The sequence below is a fragment of the Emydura macquarii genome, unplaced genomic scaffold (assembly GCF_026122565.2).
Source record: "Emydura macquarii macquarii isolate MOO-44397 ecotype Brisbane River unplaced genomic scaffold, CSIRO-AGI_Emac_v2 contig_2676, whole genome shotgun sequence".
In the NCBI taxonomy this organism is placed as follows: domain Eukaryota; kingdom Metazoa; phylum Chordata; order Testudines; family Chelidae; genus Emydura; species Emydura macquarii.
In genome coordinates, this window is record NW_027132813.1 from 23,172,523 (window position 1) to 23,190,647 (window position 18,125).

At 41.9% G+C, this 18,125-nt stretch overlaps 1 long non-coding RNA gene across 4 annotated transcripts in view; it reads left to right on the forward strand.

Moving 5' to 3' along the window:
* The first annotated feature begins 879 nt into the window (after positions 1 to 879).
* Positions 880 to 18,125, forward strand: part of LOC137164533 (uncharacterized) — a 60,613-nt gene continuing 43,367 nt past the window's right edge. For 2 of the 4 annotated variants that reach the window (XR_010923079.1, XR_010923080.1), the window contains exon 1: positions 938 to 1,316. This is a non-coding gene — a long non-coding RNA (uncharacterized lncRNA). The other 2 variants (XR_010923081.1, XR_010923078.1) reach the window with 2 other exon arrangements.

The following is an 18,125-nucleotide window of genomic DNA, read 5'->3' on the forward strand; positions in this document are numbered from 1 at the left end:
TTACAATCTAAGTGATTCACCTTAATCACACCCCTTGCCAACACACACACACTGTTTTTGGTTCCTGGGAGACCTGTGATAACCCTGGCCCCTGAATTTGCATAAAATCTCTAGCACACCATAATACATAAACTTAATATAAAATGGTACCCAAAGATACCCCTGAGGTTGCAAGATCTGTTACCCAGCTGACACTGAACCACTGGCAGACACTTTTGAATGAATGACGATATTCTTCGCTGCCTTGGAAAATTGGTGTAGTCAACTTGGACTTACAATAAATCCCAAGAAGATGAAGTGGTTGCATCTTGAAAAGGGACAGGAGATAGAGAATTGAAACGTAGCAGTGGTGAAGTCATCGAACAAGAAGAATCTTATGTGTTCCTAGGAAGCTTGATCCGTGGCTAGGGTTTCATCAAGACTGAGGTTAAAAGATGTGCTTTAGCTGAAAGCACTGCACAGAAATTGATGCAATTATGCACTGATAAAAACATTGATATCATAGTAAAAATTTACCAAACTTGTATTCTAGTAACCATATTACTGTATGGTCTGGAAACAGCTACATTAAATTAAACAGACATTAAAAGCCTGAACTCAGTAGAGATGAGAGTTCTTCAAAAGATGACAGGTGTGAAGGTGTGGCAGAGTAGAGGGTGACAAGCCCCTCGGTGCCTCTGCCACCCCCAATACAGCTGCCTGGGCTGGGGCAAAGTGGGCCAGTGGGATCCTAGGCTGCAAAGGAGAAAACAACAGCTGAATGCGCTGATTAGAGCAAGCCAGAACCTTGCCTAATGAGGTAAGGGGGAACAGCTGTCTCCCTAGCTGGAGGGAATAAAAAAACAGCTAGGGAGGCACCACAGAGAAGCATAGCCAGGAAGAAAAACAGGAGCTCTGCTACTCAGTTTGCCTCCTGGTCAGAGAGGGTGGGTAGCCTAAATCTTTAGGGCCAAAGGGCCTGGTGAAAGAGGGGGGATTGTACAGATACATTGTAAATAAATGAGTGCAGGAGATTTCACTGGGTTATGCCTGTGAGTCCTTTTGTTCTGGAGGGGGTGGGAATATCCCAAGGACCCAGAAGGGCAGGGCGCCTGTGGCAACCTGTCACATTTGAGGGCTTGTCTAGGACCTCTTCCAAGCCATTGCTGAGAGTGGTCACTACAGTGGAAAAGGCTCATAAAGACAGTGCCGGAAATGCAGTAATCCCACCAGGCAGAATGACAGGCCCTGATGCCTGGTAGGCTGACCAGCAGCTAAGCCTCCAGGACTTCATTAAGGAGCAGGCAGTTGTCCAGCAACCAGTGCTCCAACGTATGGTGAGTCCAGTGAGCAGGGAGGGTGCCAGGACAGCTGGGAACTGTGTGAGATGGGCCTGACCGATGACCCCAATGAGTTTTTGGGGACTTTCAAAAGGGTTGCTATGGCAGCTGATTGGGAGAGGGTGACCTGAGCCCTGCGCTTTGCCCTGTATTTGGGAGGTGAGGCCCAAGCCACCTATTTGGCATTGGGAGAGGCCCAAGCTAGGGACTACAAGGTGGTAAAAGCTACCATAGTGGACCAGGTTGGATTCTTTACAGAGCAGTACAACCAGAAGTTTCAAAGGGCCAGGTGGACTGAGAGCCTGTGGCTCTGGGCATTTGCCCAAAGGTTAACAGACTGGGTCACCCAATGGTTGAAGCCAGCCACCCAGATGGTGGAAGAAATACTGGACGCAGTGATCCTGGAACAATTCCTACAGAGCCTGCCAGAAACTGTCTGAGTCTGGGTCCTACAGCATCAGCCGGGCCGAACAGCAGAGGCGGTAAGGCTGACTGAGGAATATGTAGAAGCCAAGGTGCTTATGGTCAAAAGAAACAGGACTGCCCTGAGATGGAGTGTGGACTGGTGGACTTCTGTGAGTGGACAGAAGTGGGGGAGGGATGGACAGACGTTACAGCCTTTGGCTACAATAGCCATTCAGGTGGGGAAAAGACCCCAGTGGGGTCACAGCAGGGACTACTGGACCCCGCCTCCACCCAATCACTGGTCCAGGGGGACTGGTGAGGAGATGCTGGGTGGTCCCAGGGGATGGGGTGGCCCTCAGGTGCATCCACAGGGATACCAAGTGGTATCCAATGGCGCAGGTGCCCCTGGAGGCCCAAGGGTGGTTCAAGTGGTAGCAGGTGGGGATAATGGACAGCTTACCCTACCCACTCCTGATAGGGAGTGATTGGAGGGCCCCTCCTAGAGAGTTTGGAGGGCAGGTAGGAAACCCCAAGAAAGGGGACTGAGGAGACCCTGCGGAAAGGAAGCGGAAAGACAAGGGGGTGCAGGACCCCACCGGGAGAAAAAGAACCCCTAGGCACAAGTAGTAGGAGGAAAAAAAAAAGCTGCCCTGTGGACCCTGAGCATGAGGGGAAGGGGCAATAAATAGAGGAGGAAGCGAAGTCAGGTAGCCCAGACTCCTCCCAGCCCACAGAAACAGGGGAGTGTTGGGTTTGTGGGGGAAAAAGGCATGAGTGGAAGCAGTGCCTGGACCAGACAGTGAAGGGACCCATAGAGGTGGGGGTAAAGGGATCCCCAGTGGTGCCCAGAGAGCTTGAATGCCTAGCTACCCAAGAGCCCCAGTGGGGAAGCTTGGGGAGGCAGGGAAGGGAGCAGCCCAGAAATGATCAGAATGCTGGATATGTGGGACCAGGAGCATTTGGGGGAGGTGTGCCCATACCAGGGAGTTAGAGAGGGAGACCCACCCTGAGAGAAGGGCTGATGGAGGAGTGACCCAACCCCCTAGAGAAGACCCCATGGGTCACCAGGAGGAGAAAAGGAAACCCGCTCATAGCAGCCAATATATTAGGCCAAAGAGAGAGAGAGGCTGGGTGAACCTGGTAGTTCATTAAAGGGAGGAGGTGTGTGGCAGAGTAGAGGGTGATAAGCCCCTCGGTGCCTGGGCTGGGGCAAAGTGGGCCAGTGGGGCTGTAGACTGCAAAGGAGAAAGCAACAGCTGAATGTGCTGATTAGAGCAAACTAAACCTTGCCTAATGAGCTGTCTCCCTAGCTGAAAGGGATATATGAACCAGCTAGGTAGGAACCGAAGAGAGAGATGGTCAGGGAGGAAGTCAGGAGCCCTGCTCCTCCATTTGCCTCCTGGCCAGCAAGGGTGAGCAGCCCAAAGCGTGAGAGTGGGGATTGTACACATACACTGTAAATAAATGAGCACGGGTGAGTGCACCGGGATACACTTGCGAGTCCTTTTGTTGTGGAGGGGAGAGACCACATACAGGATCCCGAAGAGCAGGAGGCCCATGGCAACCTGACACAGAAGGGTAATGATTTTAAGACAAATTAAATAGTGAGAAGGAGAGTAGAATGTAAAATCACCATATGGGATTAACTGCAATCAAAAAGAGTCTGATGGTGGGGGACATTGCAAAAGACAATCCGATGACAGAATGCCAAAGAAAATAAGGCAAGCACAATCAAGGTCAGTCTGATCTAGAAATAACTAGTGACTAGATGGCAGGACATCATATGTGGGGACAGACCAAGACTGGGCTTAAAGCCATGGACTGGAAGGAATGGTGGTGATGTACTGTTCCCTGTGTGTGTACAGATGCTCCAGAATGAGAGAGAGAGATTGCTGGGCATTTTAGTATTTCTTGTTACTGTTTTATTTAACACTGCCACTGAGTTTGGAGCTGTGCAGCACACAAATAAAGATAGATCCTACCTCAAAGAGCTTACAGTTTAAAAGATGGATACATAGCAGACATAAATCTGGACGTCAGGATGACAGAAGTGCAGGTATCTTTTAAAAAAAATTATTGCTAAACTTATGACTAAGAAACTTTCTCCAAAAAGCATTACAGCAAATCTTCAAGGGAGCACTAAAATGTGGTACTGGTGGTCTAAAGCAGGATAGAAATTGTCAGGTTTGACATATACACCCAACAGCTGATTAAGCCAGCATAGCTCTGGAACTACACTGTGAACACATTGTTTTTCTTCCAAAATAATTGCATCCTCATAAACTCTGTGAAACCACAGTTGTGAAGTGTGAGACTAAAATACAACACACAATTCCAAAGCATGAATGGATCTAATCTTGCTATCATTTATGGGGGAAAAAAATAAGATTACTGTGGGTATGCTGCATAGATACAGCATATAGGATGTAGCAGTAAATGCCATCGATTAACTCAAGCGGACAACTCTGCTCTGGCCTGTTTCTCATTTTGCACGCACAGCATTTTGACCCATGACATAATGTAGGGCTCACAACCCTGGGAAACTTGTGGCCCAAAACTAAAGACAAAATCATTTAATCATATGTACTTGATAAATTTTGACATGACTGTTTCTCAGCTAATTCTTACTGTGTTCTGTTTGTAACCTGGTTGTGTCTTTCAAGTGTCGCATATGGAGATAAATAGAAAAAAAAAACCTGTCTATCTGTGACAGAGATTAGTTAACAAGAAAATGTAAATTGTATAACACTTTTATAGTTCATAACTCAAACCAGTGAGGGCTGCGGTTATCTTTTGTGATCTTTTCTCTTTCCAATGAGGACTTTTCTCCACCTTTATTTGTGAACATCTAGCTCTGACTCCTGTGTGTAGTGCCAATAAATAATTACTTTCTCATGTATGTTGAGGGATGAAAGAGAGATGGACCATCTCATCTCCCTTACACCAGTATAAATGTACAAACTCACCAGTGATTTTAATGGTCACTTAGAATTATACTGGTGTATCTCAGGTCAGACTCTTGCCCCTTTACTTTGCATTTGTAGCTAATGGTCTACTTTAGATCTTCAGATGGCATAAATTGTCACACCTTCCTTGATTTCAGTGAAGATAAATCCATTTACACCAACTGAGGATCTGGTTCAATGTTATCTGTAGCATTTACTAATACAATTCTTAGCATTTCAAATGACCTTGTACAATAGTAAGCAACCAAAAGATATTTGACTTTTCATGTGTAACATCAGATCACCTAAAAATAGACTGAAACTATCAATATTTCTGACCAGTTTCAGTTGTATCACTACGTGCTCTTTGGAAGAACTCCATTTTACAAAATATGATAAATATGATAAAACATGTTTTATCTTATTGGCCTTTTGCCATATTAAACAAATTCAATGAAATATGTGATTATAAAGAAACATCCAAAATGCATGCTTCAGCAGCATGAAAATCTGTAGTCAGATTGCAAAGCTTCTGTTGGTTTCCTAGAAATAGACTAGTTCCAGTATCACTCTGAGTGAATGGGGACTTTTGAGGGGGGAGGGTTTGGGCTTGGGTTTTTTGGTCATGCATATCAAAGGTCATAGGAAAAGTACTTATTTCAGAAATTTTCTTGGAGTGAATTTAGTGCTTTTGAAAGGTTTACTGGAGACCATAGTCATCTATTTGTTTACAAATAAAGCACCTGGGAGAGACTTCAGTGGCTTGGTAGGTTCCTTATATTACACTAAGAATATACTTCAACACGTGATCTGTATGGGATATCACTAGCAAGGAGAAGATGGCCCATTCAGTCTTTGGCTTTTTTCCTGAGACTGCCAACCAAGATGCCAAGTAAGGATAGAGAAACCTGCTGAGATCCAAGATCTCTAAAAGTAATTTTTGGCTCTGAAGCATTCACAAAGCTAGTCTGAGTTCACAAAGCTTTCCCCCCTGTAATTTTAAGCCCCTCTTTTCCCAAGGGTGATCATCTAGCTGTATATAAGAAGAATGTTCCTAGCTAAAGGTAAGGCTGGGATATGTGATAAGGAGAGCAGAGCTAGGCTGGCTCAAGTGCATGAGCTATGGGGGTATGGTCAGGGAGTATCAATAGTAGTTTAACAGCATAGCTGTTATTAGGGGAGCAAAGAGTAATTGAACACATTTTCTTTCTAAAATCTCTCTCTGCAAGTGGGTGACAGAGTGCTTCACTGCAGAGGAGTGAGAGTGTAGTTTGGGGACCGTGAAGGATGAACCCAAATCAAAATCCCACTTTCAATCCCTGACCCTACAAAGTTCCAGAGGGGTAGCTTTATTAGTCGGTATACAGCAAAAACAAGGAGAGTCCTGTAGCACCTTAAAGACTAATAAATTTCTGCAGGCATAAGCTTTCATGGGCTGCAGCTGCATCTGACAAAATGGGTTCCAGACCACGAAAGCTTATGCCCGCAGAAATTTGTTAGTCTTTAAGGTGCTACAGGACTCTCGTTGTTTTTGCTGACCCTACAAAGTTTGGCAACATTTAGATCTGGCTACCTGACTTATCGCTAATGAAAATACAAGTTCCATGGAGTCCAGCTGTGCAGTGTTGCCATTGCTCTACACAAATGGACAGAGACAGAATTTGGAATGAATTACACTCTGTGGATTTACACCCATGTAACTGAGAGTGGAATCTAGTCTTTAGGGTCAAGCCATCATTTTCACAGATGTGAAGGAATGGCGAAGTTCATATTGCCAAACTCCTCATGGGTATAATTTTTCTCAGCAACTTCTTTTCACAGGAGTTTGACACACTTCTACCCACTCTAAATGCACTTGTAATATGCTATATGTTTCTCCAAGTGAATATCATGTCCCATACTATAGCCAGGTAGCTGGTATTATTTACTAAAATCTGGTTAATTGAAACAATTCTGGGGGTTGAATGAACACAAAGTTTTTCGTATATCTTGGTAACCTAAATGTGTTTTTTTTCTAAGGGTGGAAATGATTTTAAAAAAAGTCACAAAATCAGCCATTGATACATTTTTTTAACTTTAAGAAGTTTTGCATTTTTCTTGCAAATCTGTGCAGCAGATTTTGCTAAAGAGGTGGTATCCAGGCTGAGAAAAATTAATGGTCCTAAAACTGCAATGAATTTAAGGAGGTTAGGGATAGGTGAGCCATTTATCACTGGATATATTTATTCCTAAATCAGTGATGGTTTGGCAGTTCAGTTCAGAGAAGGATGCAAAAATATAGGGATGTGAATTGGAAACACATTCAATCTTCTTGAAATGGCTTTGGTCTAGCAATTGACCAAATCTCATAAGCACATGTTTGCCTGCAAAATTTCTAGATTTCCTGGTTCTGTGTAGGTTAAACATACTGCAAGAATAGTCCACCTCACGGTGCCAGGAATTGCCAACATTTATTCACACTGAGCAGTAACTTATCCCTGAACGGTCACACTGAATATTCAGCCTTAAGCCTTGTAGCTCAATCTCAGGCTAGCCTTCATCAAAAGTGCTCTAGGCCAACATCAGAGAGCTTCTCCAGTCAGCATAATAAAACCACCTCTGTGAGAGGTGGTAGCTATGTCTGTGGGAGAAGCTTTCCCATCGACATAGCACTGATCACACTGGCACTTAGGTCAGTGTAACTTATGTCGCTCTGTGGAGTGGTTTATTCACACCCCTGAGGAACATAAAATATACCGACATAAGTGGCAGTGTGTAGAAGCCCCTCATCTTTACAGATGATGATCTCAGTTCATGTCTTACTAGTAAATATCCCAAAACAAAAAACAAACAAATAAAAGAATATGTATCATCATCATATCTGCACCAGTTGGAATAAGTAGTAAGCATCAACACTGCACTCCAACAATTCAGGACCAACAGAATAGTTCATTGCTGGCCATCTCAGCTGGCACAAATTTACTCTGATTTATACCTCCTACCCCAGAATAACAAAGGTGGCAGAAAACCTCTGATGTCGCTTCCTCCCTATTCCTCAGGTATATGGAGCGGAGTTAAGATAGCTATAGGTTAGGATTAAACACTATTAGGAACAGACATTTGTCTCTTGCAACCAACATTTATGGAGAGTTGCAGTAGAATGTACAATCATGTTACTTAACATGTACTAAAACACGACTAAAATTCAAGTGTAGGCATGCCCTTAAAGGCCAATGATGACTCTCTGGTGCAGTGTTAGTGTTTTCAATTTTACCGATTGAGTGGTATCCATTCTTGTGTGCGGTGGACTCTGCTCAGCAGTTACAGTATTCCTTTTGAAGTTTCTCATTAGCTCCATTTCTTGTGGCTCCCCAGTATTTTGCCTTTGGACAGTTATCACTGTCTGAGTTTCCATTGCATTTGAAGGGCCGGTGTAAATCAGCTTAACTCCACTGATTTCAATGAAGCTACATTGATTTACACTACATCTGGATCTGGCCCTCAAAATAATAATCAACTCTGTATGTGTCACTGAAGTGAAACAGCTGCTAGAGTGTCAATAATATCCTAATGCATGGTGGCAGTCTGAGTGCAGATGTATGAATTAGCTACAAATAACCAGGATACCAGCTGAGCTTTGATTCATTTGATAAACATTGCCAGGCTGAGATCCAAGTTCACACCAAGTGATGCGAAGATATTTGCTCAAGTCTCTGTCATACCTTATCTAGAATATAGCAATTGCCAATAATTTTGCTCAATAAAGAGCTTTTCTGCATACTGCAGGGCTCTCCTTTCAATATGAGTCTCAGTGATTGTGAATTCCAAATTGAAACAGAACACCTCTTATATTTTAGTCTTAAAGAGTCCTTTTCCTAAGATGTGCTGTGTTTAGATAGTCTAAGAAAGATATCAGTATTTCATGCTCACTTCCAGCTCAGCAAAGTATTTATGGTATATGTATTTTTAAGGGCAAAACAATTAAACGGATAAAGTTGAACAAAATAATTTTGCTTTTAAAATTCTCAGTCAGGCAACTGCTCTTGAAACACAATGCTCTTGCTGGAGAGCTATATTTTCAAGGTGTTTTTATAACTCCTAGATATGCACTCCTTGACACATGGATTTTCTGCTGTGGGAATGAGCAGTAAAAGATGAATGCATGTATTGGCTTTGCATGGATATGCACTTATTCTTATGATTTCAAAGCATTGCAGAGGGCTCCATTGGCCCAGCACCTATTAAAATCAGTGGGAATCTTACAGCTAAAGATGAGCAGATCTCTTTAAAATGTTCCCATTATTTTTTATTTGAAAAATAAATTGAAACATTTGTTAATCATTTGAAAGGTTTATTTTAAATACACCGTATGGTAACCGCGTCCTTCCTCTGCAAATTAACACCTAACCTGACGCTCTTATTTTAAAATACCCAAATATTTTTCAGTGCTGCTTTATGATCATGCTTTTATGATATGATTATGATATGCTGTTTATGAGCAAAACCTTTCCATTCATGCATCAGAATGCGGCACTGATCCTGTAACTGACTGCACACACACTTCAGTGATGCTCCTTATAGTTGCAAGGATGTGCCCATGAACAGTCAATTGCAGGATTGGGGCCTATAAATTCACTCTCTTTTGTTTTGTGTAATGTGGTATAAAATGGATTATCTGTACATTCACTTACATTCCCTTAGACTATGACTCCATTAGATCTACTCATACCCATTTATTAATATGAGTGTCAAGGCATCTAAACCAATGTAACTTGTTACATGTTGAGGAGCCTAAATAAGGTGATGGTTAAAGTGAGGACTAAGACATGCTTCTGTACATCCCCCATTAGTTGTTTTTTGTTTTTATATTTCTTCTTTTGGCTGTGGGTGTGGAATTCACCAGCCTAGACTTCCTTACACTCAAGTAAACCTAGGAGTCCAAATTATGAGGTGAAGTATGTGTGTCTGAGGGGTAAGTTAGTTATATTTTGAGAAAGAGGTATGAGTCTAAGAAAATAGAGGGGACTTGAAGGGACTCTAGAGAGCCTAAATTGGTGTGGCATGCTCTTGGCTGGGGCAGAAGAAGAATAAGGTGTAAACTACTACACTTACTACTTCCCTTCTCAATTTGGCCCAGTACGTACCACTGTTTATTTTAAAGAACGTAAAGAGTGCCCAGAGCCTTGGAAAGGAAGCTCATTTTTTAGCCATTGAGTATAAATTTAAATAAAGAAATAAAGGCTGACTTTTTGGGGACCTGGAATCATTATTCTTAACTATTGTTGTGCCACAGAGGGCTAGGCATTTTACAGAAATGTGTGCATACTGGCTCATTTGAGTTTTCAGTCTTGGGGCTGCATTGTAAGGGGCAGTGTGGTTCCACCCTGTAGTAAGTGGAGCACTGGGGTAGTATTCTGTCTCTCCCTGATGTCCCCAGTGTGTGTGGAGACCTTGTCTGCTACCACGCCTCTTTGTCGAGTGCAGTGTTCTCTATGCTGGTCCTGCTCTGTGGACTTGTGCAGGGCATGGAGGTGGGGCAGGGTCAGTGTGCAGTTTCTTTCCCTCTTCTTCTGAAGTGGGGGAAGGGATGAGGGCTCCCAAGGAAGAAGGGACAAAATGGTCTCTCTCCTTCTCAAACTGCAAGGACAGTAATTCTGCATGTGAGTCGTGCAAATAGTAGGGAAAACTCTTTATGCCCTCCACCCATGCTGTGCCCTTGTGTACGGGCCAGGCAGAATCTGGCCCTAAGAAAACCGTATGCATGTCATGGCTAGGATATGGGAAGCAACAAAAAATCCAAGCGATTGAGCAGTGGGATTGAGAAAAATCCTGGAGCTGACCAGGAGTTTTGTTGTTTGTGGTGATTTATGTCTTCACTGCATGCAGCACTAGGCTCTATACTAGGTCTTTTGGATCAGATTGATTTAAAGGGGGAATTTGAAAGTGGAGTGGAGGGACATGGCAGAGTGGGTCAGAAAAAGGCGTCCAACTACATGGTGAAGTGGAAGAAGGGCAAGAGATTACCAGCGCCTCTGCCCATACAGGTTGTTTTAAGGTACCTTTCACCACACCTTTGGTATCAAAGGATCATACAAAGTTAAGAAGAGTCCATCACAGAGAGTTTGCTATTTTTAACCCATTTCCCACGATCGAGAGGAGTGATTTTGGGTGTTTAAGAATGTAAGGGCATGAAAGTCCAGAAGGGCCTGAAGGAGAGTTGAGTGGGCAAAGTTGGGAGCAAAAGGTGATAGGTTTACGTCATAAATGTGAACACTGTGTGGTGGTGCAATGGCAACACAGGAGAACTGTGAGATCCAGGCTGTCCACAGAGAGTGGCATGTTTTATAGAACATATCCTACTCTCAACTGTGCTTCAGATCACTTCTGTCAACCCAAAAGTATAGTGATCCCGATCCTTGGCAGTGTCATGCTGCCCATAGCACAACTCAAGAGGTAGGTAAAGATGGATTCATGCTACTTGTATTCCTCTCCAATCCTGGGACCAGACAGAGACCAGCCTGGTCCTCAGCATAAGATAGAGCAGCTTCTTGCTAACCCTGGCTGCCAATAGCTCCAAGAGTCTATTAAAGTATCTAGGGATTACCCAGGCATAAAGATGCAAAAGAATCTGGGCTCATTTTCCTTCCAAAGACCTCTCACATGCTGTACACTCTCAGGAGATTCCATCACAATAGGGGAATCCTGAACTGATCCATTAGGTTGGCATTATGCCTGGAGGAATGGCCCAAAGCAGCCACAATGGCACTGAGAAACTAGCCCTTTATCTATACCATAACTAAATGTCCTTAATGTATATACAGAGACCAGGATGGTTGGCCCTTGGAGAAAAAATGGTTTGGCAAAAGTGTCATGTTCTACATATGGTTCACTTAAACAGAACTACTCACACAGCTTTAACATATTTGTAAACCATTTATATTTAGAAGTTAAAATGGCTACTGGCCAACATTTCAGCAATATTTCCCTTCTGTTTCTGCTCAAAGACAATGATCTGATAAAAGTTCATTTTAAAACAAGGATAAAAGGAATGATTTGTAAAAGTTAATGTCTAAATATAGCTCTATCAGTTTCTTCCTTTCAGGAAGTATCTCATTGCCTCTCTGTAGTTTTATCTGAACATTTCTGACTGCCTATACTAGGCCCTGATCCTGCTTTGTGTTCCTTGTAGGCAGACAGCTGTGCCTGTCTGGAGCTGATTGGTTTCACTGTCTTAGCTCTGTTTTGTCTGCGGGTCTCTCTATGTGCTGTATGTGATTGATGGGTGAGTGGGAGAAAGATGGGGTGTGGGGGGCATAGTCTCATCTCCATTACTCTCAGTGTATCCGGGGATAATTACATTGCCCTCAGTGGGGTTATTCTGAAGTAACACTGGTGGTGTGGAGGTCAGAATTTGGATGAAGGTACGGAGACCCCATCCAGGGGTTGGAAGGCAGAGGGTTAATACACTTTTGCTTAGCAGAGATAAAACCACAGCTGCATGCCCTCAGTTCAGGAATTATGAGGGAACCAAACTGTGAGGAAAGTGTGACTGGGGCCAGCTGTGGTGAATAATGTAATCTCCCCAAGATGCTATAAGAGGGATGTGTTCTAAGGCCTCAGGAGTAGTTTGTGCTAGAAGTCAGGAAGTTTATTTTAGCAGTTTGGACTATGGAAAAATAGCTATGTGTGCCTATTGTAGACCCACTTGCATGTTAATGGTTTGCCCTTCCCTTAGGATGGGTTGCAGGGGAGAAAAGGAAAGCGACCCTAGTTTTAAAATTACAATTGAAAAGGAGAAGAAGGTGGACAGTAAAAAGCAACTGCAGGGTGAGTGGAAATGAAGGGAAGGAAAGATTCTAGTGGGGGGAAACCCACATAAAGATGACACTGGGTAGCAATTTGAGTCTGCCTGACTATGTGAAGGGTTTTCTCTTTGAAATACAAAACCCAACCTTATCTTTAGCTTGAAGAATATTTCTAAAAATTGAATTTCCCTCAATAAAAATAGGTGTAAATTATAAGAGAAAAGATTTGCATACTTAAAATAATATTATAAACATTGAGGGCATTTGCTTCTCCCTCACATATACTTATATACACACTGTGTGTTGTAATTATACATGAACATGGTACTTACGCAGGCACTTAAGGGGAGCATCTGCAGAGAAAATTGTCAGCAGTTAATATGCATCTAGGGAAAACGTTGCTGCATGGCAGGAAAAAGCAACATCTTTCTGGGCTGGCTAGGGACCAGTATTCTGTCTCTGATCTTTGATGTGGGGAACCTGTAGGGCTGATTTCAACAGTATCCCTAACAAATTACCCTGACCTTCCAAATTTATGAAGTGCTTTGCAAAATGAAAGGCAGCAGAGTTACAGGCCTTTTCTACCTCGATGACCTTGAGAGGCTATTTAAACCAAGGAAGTCCCTTATGGCAAAAGCTTACAAATATGTTTCAGGGAGAAGTGACTTATCTCCATGTTTCCAAGTCTATCAAAAATGTACCAATAAATTTGCACGCTTATTCTACACAGGGGGGATTATACACAGCTATAGGAGTTTTCATAGATTTTGCAGACCAGAGCTCTGAATCTTTCAAAAACGGCTTTATCCACTTCCAGCTTCATGCAGAAATAACAGTAACTGCTTAACAACCTGGGGTCAAACACTGAGATTCAGGACAGAGAGCAACTTATTTGCTAAATAAGGAGTCGAAGGCAAGGACTTTTAATATCAGTGTAACAAGAGTTTTTCTGTCTCAAAGAAAAAATTTGTTATTCATTGCACAAATAACATGCTTGGGCAAATGTTCCAAAATCTGGTCCAAGTGAGAATGTGGAAATGTCCATCGTTGCTATGATAAAACAAACTAATGACATATGTAAAGTCTGTTCCTTTATTACTGAAAATATTTTTGTAACTATATTGGTCCTCCCAGGAAACAGAAGATGAGGTAGATAAGAGACAACTTATAAGGCCAACAAAAATTGGCAATATGCAAGCTTTCATGTTAGAGGACTCCTTGCCTTTAAGTACTGGCAAATTTCTGAGCATCACAGTAAAATATATATGATCACATAAGTTACAGGTAGAAAAGAACTTTTTGATGCTTTGATTTTGGACACCCTGTAGATGCATAAGTTTTTAAGGTGAAAAAGGGAGTATAGCAAATCATCTAATCTGACCCCATGTATTGCACAACCAATAGAATTTCACCCAGTAATTCCTGCCCCAAGTCCATAATTTCTGTTTGAGCAATAGCATATTGCAGCTACAATTATTATATCAATACAAATGACAACTTTACTCCTACTAACACGCCCCATGACTGCGTCACATCTTTACTCACACTAAAAGACCCACTTTAACGGCGCCACTCGTGAGTGCAGCCTATTTATGTGAATAATGGTTTGAAGAATAAGGCCTGGGATACTTCCTATTATAAAAATGAAGCTTTTTAAACACAAAATACAACTATAGAATGAAAATGCAAACATGAGGCCTTGAATCTTGTATATCTGGGTATTATTTGTTAATCTATTAAAGGTACCATTTTATCTTCCTTTATTGCTCATAAACCTTCTGCAGTGTGGTGCTCTCCATCAGAATATTAGACAAAACAAATCTCATGATATTTCTTTTCCATTTTTTCTATGTTTATTCCAAATTTTGTTTTAATGGAGATTTTTCCTCCCAGTTGTAGCCACGAGCCCTTCCTTAGAATAAATTAAGTGAATATTATTATTTCATTTGCTATCACAAGTGTTTGTTTGGTGCCCATCACAAGGCTTAAATAGAGACCTTCAAAGTCTTAAAAAGAGAGGTCAAACACCATGATAGCCTGTAGCTCTACCACTCAGCTGGAAGACCTGGCCTAGGGGCACCTCTTGCAGCTCTTTCTAAAAAGGGCTTGGTTTGTGCTCCATTGGACTTCCACAGGAATCCAATTCTAGAACCGCAAGCCAGCTATTCAGTTAGCTCTGCCACCAGCACCCATTACCTTGTAAACACAATACAGTGAAACATATACAAAGAACACATCAACGATCTCTCAGCTCCTAAAAACCAATACAAATGTTAGACAAGAACACATGGTAACTCTTGCATAGCTAGGTGGCAGATACCGCTCCAGTTCATCTTTATTGAAAGTGAATCATTTCCTTTACAGATCTGACTTCGCTCCACAATGAGCAAAGCATGGGGAGAAAGAACGGGAATCTTTACAGGGAAGGCTTTCTTTTTTTTTTTCATTTCAGAGCAGTAACTGAGTGGTCAAGTAGACGTAGGAAAGAGATGTGCCGTATGTGTATCTTTTGGAAAGGAAAATGATGGGGCTAGGTCACAACCATTCCTATTCTGCTTTTATTCACAAACACGGCCTTTAACAGGAAAAGCAACATAAGTCAGGCCTGTCCACTCACATGAAAGTTACAGCAGGTGTTTCTCTTACATGTGCTTCCTTAAGCAAATTAATTCTTTGATTTTTCACCCTATAGAGAATCAAGCTACCCTGTTTTTTTCTAGTCAGCTCAATACCAGCTTTGCATGCCAGTAATTTTTCCATCATGCTGGAAAAAGAAGGGAGTGGGATATGCATTTTTACTCTTTGGCTTCCAGAAAAAGTGGGTTAAAAGTATTTTAATGTTTGCAAAAATTTCCCCAACCAAATATAGTATCACTGACACTCACCAGCTAAATACAGCTCACTGTGGAAGCATCTGACTGGACCCCCACACAATCTCCATCACACACAGAGGTAAGAAAGTAGCAACATCAGGAGCAATTGAACACCGTTTCTTTATGTATTTAAATTCATCTTAAAGGCAGAGAGCGTGGGATTTTTGTAAGGAAGTTCACTGCTTAAGGGGATAGGGATTAGGAGAAGTGGAATGCACAGATACCTTAAATAGGGAGGGAAATAACTTCAATTTTATAAAAAATGTACAAAAATCCTTTTGCAAACAGAAGTGTTTTGTCCTGTGCTTCTCCATTTAGTCTTTTGGGGTTCTTTCATAAACTGCACATATGATTTTTTGCCATAGCAGTAATGGCAGATGAAGGAACATGTCTCTTTTAGGATATCGACAAGGCACAAGTCTGGTATACAAATGCAGGAAATATTTATGTCTGTAGTATATACTTAAATAGTAGACTACAAATCATGTAAAGATTCCTGCGGTATAAATCATGCCACAGTTTCACATATAAGTAGAAACATTATGTATCTTATTGAGTTTTTAAAGCACTAACGAATGTGAACTATACAGCAGAGTTCAGCAGGACCTTTTCACCCCTTCTAATATATGCTGTGGCTATTTAATATTCCTCACTAGGGAGTAATGCTGGTATATAAGTCAGTAATATATTGAGGACTGGAGCCATGAACCTAGTGAGAACATAAACTAAACTGATTTACAATTTTGGTACATTACAAAAAGGACCATTATTGTGGGGTTAGAGATGTCAAAGTTGGTGACCTGGTATAATGAACTATTCCTTGCCACATAGTCCACCATGGAAAAGTAATTGACAGAGATATAATCTTTTAGAGATTTGTTTTTTCCCCAAATTAAATATAATTTTACAAACTTTTTTTTTATAAAATCAGAGTTTTTGTGAAGCCATTTGTAAATGGAGGAAATATGTTCATGTAAAGTTTGCAGTAGACAGGAAGCTGGGAGGATGTGTTTACCAAGGTCATATCTTAATGAGTGGGTTACTTATATGCACTGACGCATTTCTTCTGATAATTTTTTGAAAAATGGAGTAACTCCTGATTTACTCTGGCATAAGGGAGATGTGAATTAGGCACACCATTGAGTCTGAGTAAATGGACTGCTGATGCCTTGCTGATGACAATCTTGTATGAGGACGAACAACTCTTTCATGCCTTACTTATTTTCACTCATGGTGATTCATGATCATTTTTCCCTTTTCAATAATTAATGACACTACTATTACATTAAAAGGAAAAAATGATTTATTATTATTAATTAATTTCTTCACATTTATAAAATGTCTGTAGGTGCTCATCCTGTGCTGCGGGCACCTGTCTCATAAATAAAACCCACACAGAATGGCTACCCATAAATCTAGCCATCCTCAGACATTAGCCCACCCCCCGCTCAATAGCTGGAGTAAAGGAGGTGAGGAAAAGAGGGGCCATGCAACAGGCCCAGCAACTTAGCAAATCCAGGCTCTAGCTGCAGGATCTCTGGCAGAGGACATGCCCAGGGTGGGGCTGTGGGTAGGAAGGGCATGCAAGGGGCAGGGCTGCAGCACATAGTGATATGGAGATTCTGGCCAGTGGTGCTATGAGGTAGGTAGCTGGGGAAAGCCTGTCATAATGCAGGCAGCCCTCCCGGCCTGTCAGAGTTACAGTGGGGGCCATAGCAGCCCCAGAAGCTCAAACTGAAGATTGGGAGGGTGCCAAGGTGGCTCTAAAGCTATTTTAGCCCCTTCTCCCTCTTGGCTGTGAGTTCTGTACTGAGCCCTCTTAGAGGCATGCCCCAGAATCTCACCCATAGAGCTTTTTAGGTTAAAACAAATAGAATTCCACCATAAGCTTATTGTAAACTAGTGCAAATCTCAGAGCACAGTGTAAGTGTGCTTCCAATGTGCAGTTTGTTTAATAAGAAGGTCACTGTGTCTTATACTAGCCTTGGTTTCTGGATGGGACACAACTCACATACTGCGCTATGTAGCTGAAAGGAGGTGTCGTTCTGTTTTCTATCACATCTTTAAATGTTTTGGAGTCTCCCCGTCTGTCACGGGTAGCTGTGAGGCAAAATGACTAGTAACTTCAGTCTGTGTATTGACTGAGCACAGATAGTAGGATTTGGTGGTTTTGGCAGTAATTGTATATCAACAACTGAGCTATAAATCAAACAAAGTTCCTGTATTTTAAAAAGGGAACAAATTGGATATGGGGAATTATACACCATTATTTTGATGCCAGGAAAAGAATTGGAACAAATTATTAAACAATCAATTTGTAAGCACCTAGTGGATAATAAAGTTATTGGGAAAACAGTGGGAGTTATTAGGAATAGCCAACATGGATTTGTCAAGACCAAATCATGCCAAACCAACCTAATTTTCTTTTTTGATAGGGGTACTGGCTTAGTGGATGGGGGGATGCTACAGACACGATATATCTTGATTTTTAGTAAGGTTTTTGACAGTGACACATGACATTCTCATAAGCAAACTAGGGAAATGTGGTCTAGATGAAATTACTATAAGGTGGGCATATAACTGATTGAAAGCCCATGCTCAAAGAATAGTTATCAATGATTTGCTATCAAATGGGAGGATGTATCTAATGGAGGCCCTACAGGCCCCAGGCCTGTCCTGGGTCTGATACTATTCAATAGTCTCATTAATGAGTTGAATAATGCAGTGGAATGTGTGCTTATAAAATTTGCAAGCTGGGAGGGTTTGCAAGCACTTTGAAGGACAGGATTAGAATTCAAA